This window comes from Eptatretus burgeri, unplaced genomic scaffold (assembly GCF_056783735.1).
Source record: "Eptatretus burgeri isolate ZD-2024b unplaced genomic scaffold, Ebu_testis_v1 Ebu_testis_scaffold_1054, whole genome shotgun sequence".
In the NCBI taxonomy this organism is placed as follows: Eukaryota; Metazoa; Chordata; class Myxini; order Myxiniformes; family Myxinidae; genus Eptatretus; species Eptatretus burgeri.
In genome coordinates, this window is record NW_028223003.1 from 15162 (window position 1) to 21231 (window position 6070).

Consider the following 6070-nt stretch of genomic DNA (forward strand, 5'->3'; position numbering starts at 1 on the left):
GTATGCTTTAACCGTTATTGATTTGAGGAGTAGATATGCGTGGGTTGTCCCTTTAAAAAACAAAACAGGTAATACTCTTATGTTAGCTTTTCAACAGATATTTAATAAAAGTAAGAGAAAACCTAAGAAATTGTGGACTGATGAGGGTAGAGAGTTTTATAACAAGACATTTATGAATTTTCTAAAAAATAACAGTATTACATTATACAGTACCTTTAATGAAGGAAAGGCAGTTGTTGTTGAACGTTTTAATCGTACCTTAAAAGAGAGACTATATAAAAAATTCACACAACTCGGTTCACAACAATGGTTATCTTTTATTCAGGATATTGTGGATAAGTATAATGACACGATTCACACGTCAACGAATATGAAGCCATCAGAAACATTTACAAAATTAAAATATGAAAAAGAGATTAATGTCAGAAAACCTAAGTTCAAAGTTGGTGATATCGTAAGAATATATAGGTGGAAATCTCATTTTGAAAAGGGTTTTACTGAACGATGGACGAAAGAACTTTTTAAAATTGTTGATGTAATAGATACAGTTCCTTGGACTTATAAAATATATGATTTGGAAGGGGAAGAAATTTTAGGTTCATTTTATTCACAGGAATTACAAAAGACAAAACTAAGCAGATAATACACCTTTGTGGACACTCGAGGGTCAAGTCCGAGGTGTATAACAGTATATAATGTGTGTCAAGGGGTGGACGTTCTTACATCTGTGAACCCCAAACACAGAATCCTCAACTGAATAGTCAAGGCTTAACTTTTGTTTGTGTGTGTGTGTGTGTGCAATGGGAGCAATAGGTTGGCGCTTCACTCCCTCCTACTATACACCGTTGTGGACACTCGAGGGCCAAGTCCGAGGTGTATAACAGTATATAATGTGTGTCAAGGGGGACGTTCTTAGATCTGTGAACCCCAAACACAGAATCCTCAACTGAATAGTCAAGGCTTAACTTTTGTTTGTTGATGTGTATGTGTGTGTGTCCCAACCCTCACATTCAAAATCTCAACCCCAACCCTCACATTCAAAATCTCAACCCCAACTCAATCCTCACCCAACACAGTCTTTTTCAAAATGAGATTTCCACCTATATATATATATATATATATATATATATATATATATATATATATATATATATATATATATATATATATATATATATATATATATATATATATATATATATATATATATATATATTTTACGTTTTTTTTTTCTCTTCTTCCAATTCTGTCTTTTAAGGCTTTCAGGTTTGATGACGTAAAAAGGGGGAGTAAGCCTGCACTTTCTTCTCAGAACTTTCTTGATCTTGCTCCCATCAAGCACCATCCGACAAAGAACTACATCGATAGGTTTAGATCCCAAAGAGTGATAGCAACTCCAAAAGTCTCCAAAATATAAATAAATAAAATAATAATAATAATAATAAATAAATAAATAAATAAATAAAAGCCCCCAAAAAAGTTTCAAGTGTCCAACATAAACCCAACTTTCCAAGTCTTCAAGGTATAACCACATTCCCGTTGAGTTTCCAAGATATGTATCACATTGTGAGTTATCAATCCAGAACCCACATTTCAAGTATTCAAAGTAAAACCAACTTACAAAGTCTCTTAAGGATAACTCATTTACTGATTTTTTCAAAATTTGTGAGTCTCCAAGGTAGGCCCCATATTTAGAACCATCTTGGCAGAACCCTTTTCCTGAGTCTCCAAGGTAGTTATTTAAACCATCAAGGCAGAACTCATTTACTGATTTTTTCAAAATTTGTGAGTCTCCAAGGTAGGCCCCATATTTAGAACCATCTTGGCAGAACCCTTTTCCTGAGTCTCCAAGGTAGTTATTTAAACCATCAAGGCAGAACTCATTTACTGATTTTTTCAAAATTTGTGAGTCTCCAAGGTAGGCCCCATATTTAGAACCATCTTGGCAGAACCCTTTTCCTGAGTCTCCAAGGTAGTTATTTAAACCATCAAGGCAGAACTCATTTACTGATTTTTTCAAAATTTGTGAGTCTCCAAGGTAGGCCCCATATTTAGAACCATCTTGGCAGAACCCTTTTCCTGAGTCTCCAAGGTAGTTATTTAAACCATCAAGGCAGAACTCATTTACTGATTTTTTCAAAATTTGTGAGTCTCCAAGGTAAAACTTGTATTCTGGCTCATCAAGGTATAACTTATTCAGTGGGTATTGTCTTGATAACTCACAATGAGTACTATTGCTGTAAAACTCTTTTTCAGGATTTTGTTGGTCTCCAAGGTATAACTCTTTGGTTGGGTCATCAAGGACGAACTCGTTCTGTGGGTCTTGGTCGCTCATAAGGTCTTCAACCAAGCCAACAATTTCGCCCCAAGTTGTAGCAAAAGCAGTATTTTCATTTCGTATTTCAGACACAATTTCCTGTGAGAGAAAATAATAATGTATTAATTAAGTTATTTAATTATTAAATGAGGATGCTTCAATCAAAGTTTGAAAATAGGAAAATAAAAAATCTTACCTCAATAGATAAGAGGTTTGAATCCAGTTCATCAACTTGAAGGTTTAGTTCCATAGAAGACAGAGAGTTCCAAGGAACACCAAAGTCATCCCACTCAAGGTCTTCAACCAAGCCAACAATTTCCCCCCAAGTTGTATCAAAAGCAGTATTTTCATTTCGTATTTCAGACACAATTTCCTGTGAGAGAAAATAATAATGTATTAATTAAGTTATTTAATTATTAAATGAGTATGCTTCAATCAAAGTTTGAAAATAGGAAAATAAAAAATCTTACCTCAATAGATAAGAGGTTTGAATCCAGTTCATCAACTTGAAGGTTTAGTTCCATAGAAGACAGAGAGTTCGAGACAAGCACACAAAACACCATTGCCAGCAAAAACAAATGTTTAAAATGGAGCTTTTATAGAGAAAGACTGGTGGGTGTGGTTTCCTTTGGAAATTCCCTGGGCAAGCCTAGGCAAGCCTTCATTGGGAAATTTGAGTAAGATTGAAATTTGAGTAAGTAAGATCAGCATAAGATTGATTTAAGTAAAATTGATGTAAGAGTGGGCGGGGCTTAGCAAAAGTAGGCGGAGCTTAGGAAAAGTGGGCGTGGCTTAGAAAAATACCTTATGAAAAGTGGGCGGAGCTTAGCAAAAGTGGGCGGGGCTTAGGAAAAGTGGGCGTGGCTTAGAAAAAATACCTCATGAAAAGTGGGCGGAGCTTAGCAAAAGTGGGCGTGGCTTAGAAAAAATACCTTATGAAAAGTGGGCGGAGCTTAGCAAAAGTGGGCGGGGCTTAAAGAAAATACCTTTTGAAAAGTGGGCGGAGCTTAACAAAAGTGGGCGGGGCTTAGCAAAAGTGGGCGGGGCTTCAAGAAAAGTGGGCGGGGCTTATTGAATACCTTGTGGAAAGTGGGCGGGGCTTAACAAAAGTGGGCGGGGCTTAAAGAAAAGTGGGCGGGGCTTAACAAAAAATAACCTGTGGCTCAGGAGGTGGTCAAACAAGAGCATTAAGAGAAGTTTATCATTTCGTAATGGCACAAATGGGGTATCTTAAAAAATATAAAGATTCAAATGTTTTGTTTGTTAATATTTTAGATGGGGATTATTGTGCAAAGAAAATTAAACTATTGAAGGAATTTGAGAATGAACAAATCTTTATAGGTTCAATGAGTGAGCTGTTCAACCCCCAGGTGTTCAATTCAATGAGGTTCAACCTCCAGGTTAAAAGGGGAGACAAATAAATATACCTTGGGATAAAAAGGGGGGTTTATTTTTAGGGAAAAAAAATATAAATCGCTGAAAATCCCCCATTCATTTACATGGGGAAAAGTGAGCCAGAATCAGTATTCTTACCCTACTTATGTGTATATATATATATATATATATATATATATATATATATATATATATATATATATATATATATGTATATATATGTGTATATATATATATATATATATATATATACATATATATATATATATATATGTGTATATGTGTATATATATATGTGTTTATGTGTGTATATATATATATATATATATATATATATATATATATATATATATATATATATATATATATATATATATATATATATATATGTATATATATATATATATATATATATGTATATATATATATATATATATATATATACATATATATATATATATATATATATATATATATATATATATGTATATATATATATATATATATATATATATATATATATATATGTATATATATATATGTATATATATATCTGTATATGTGTATGTATATGTGTATAGGGTAGTAGGGTGGATTTACTGGTTCTGGCTCACTTTTCCCCATGTAAATGAATGGGGAATTTTCAGCGATTCCCTTTTTTTTCCCTAAAAATAAACCCCCTTTTTATCCTATGGTATATTTATTTGTCTCCCCTTTTAAACTAGGGGCTCTCTATTCAAATAACCCATACAACAAGATAAAGATTTGATAAATATCTGAAACGTCTAAGCCCCGGGACACTTTATCAAATAACCGATGCATATTGTTTAGCTCACTCATTGAACCTATAAAGATTTGTTCATTCTCAAATTCCTTCAATAGTTAAATTTTCTTTGCACAATAATCCCCATCTAAAATATTGACAAACAAAACATTTGAATCTTTATATTTTTTAAGATACCCCTTTTGTGCCATTACGAAATGATAAACTTCTCTTAATGCTCTTGTTTGACCACCTCCTGAGCCACATATCATTTTGAGATTATAGTAAATTGTTTTTTCATTGTTCAATTGATAACCATCAAAGTTTTCAGTCCATTCAAGGATATTCATTTTTTTTCTTTACATCCTCTAACTTACTACTTTTTAAATTGATTCGCTTATTTGTTTTATTTGCCTTTGTTTTCGTTATTTTTTCAATAAGACTTATTTGATATTTTTCACCTTCATTATGTTTTCCATTTATATACCAAGACTGAGATTTTCTCCACTCTTTCGTTTGATTAATACTTGGTTTAATCAATTATATATTGCGAAAAAACGCGGCGGTCGCCCTTAAAAAACCCTAACCCATCTTCCCATCGTTAAAACACAATCTACTCTATTCACTCTATCATACAACATCCATAGGAAACACAATCTATTCCATTATCTAAAATAAATCTCTTATCATAAAAGGCTCATAATGCCTTTTTATTTACTTCTTCACTATATATCTTATGTTTATAACTTCTTATTGTATTCATTTTCCTATATTCTTCTTTCTTATTCATCAAACAATTACAATAATTTCTAAAAGTTATTGATTTCTTTATTACATATTTCTTTATTCCCTTTAACCTCTTATCAATCTGATCACCATACTTATAAGCATATGCCTTTGCTCTCAATCCAATAAACTCACTCATTACTTTTCCACCCAACTCATCCTTAAACTTACCAATAACCTTTTCATTCTTTTTGGAAAATAACTCACTCTTCTTGCTGAAATTACTTGTATCATATACTCCAATATTTTTCTTCATATCTTCATAAACATCATCAGTTTTTATATCAAGGATAAAACTATCAGTGTCCATATACAACAATGAAACATTTTCACCATACTCTTTCTTTTAGTCATTATACAAATAATCATACATCAATATCTTTGATAAATCAAGAACTGCTGTTCCAATATAAATTGGTTTATCCATTACAATACTTTCATTTTTCATATGAATTGCAGAAAAGTTCTCTGAAAAAACCTCTTCTCTCTCAAAACTTGGTTTATTTATCAATCTCGAAGCTTCTTTCCAAGATGTTGCGAATCTAATGTTTTGCCTGTTTGTAACATTTTCCATAGTCTTTCCAAATAGAGCATTATTCATTAATTTATAAAAGTCCCCTTCAAATTTTACTTTTGTATTTGCTCTCATATCTGTATTGAATTGAATATACTTTTTCACACAAGGACTTTGTTTAAATTTTAAAACTCTATGAATTTTAGCTACTCTCAATCCTTCTCTCAAAAACTGTTTTAAGCTTCTCTGATGCAAAACATATCCCTCTTTATCATAGAATGTTGTTAATAACTTT

The 6070-nt window shown here is 31.9% G+C and overlaps 1 long non-coding RNA gene across 1 annotated transcript; it reads right to left on the minus strand.

Moving 5' to 3' along the window:
* Positions 1-2070: 2070 nt before the first annotated feature.
* On the minus strand, positions 2071-2884 carry LOC147006942 (uncharacterized). The gene is made up of 3 exons (XR_015054512.1): positions 2788-2884; positions 2514-2690; positions 2071-2416 (listed from the first exon to the last, which is right to left on the minus strand). It is a non-coding gene; the product is annotated as an uncharacterized LOC147006942 (long non-coding RNA).
* Between the last annotated feature and the right edge of the window lie 3186 nt (positions 2885-6070).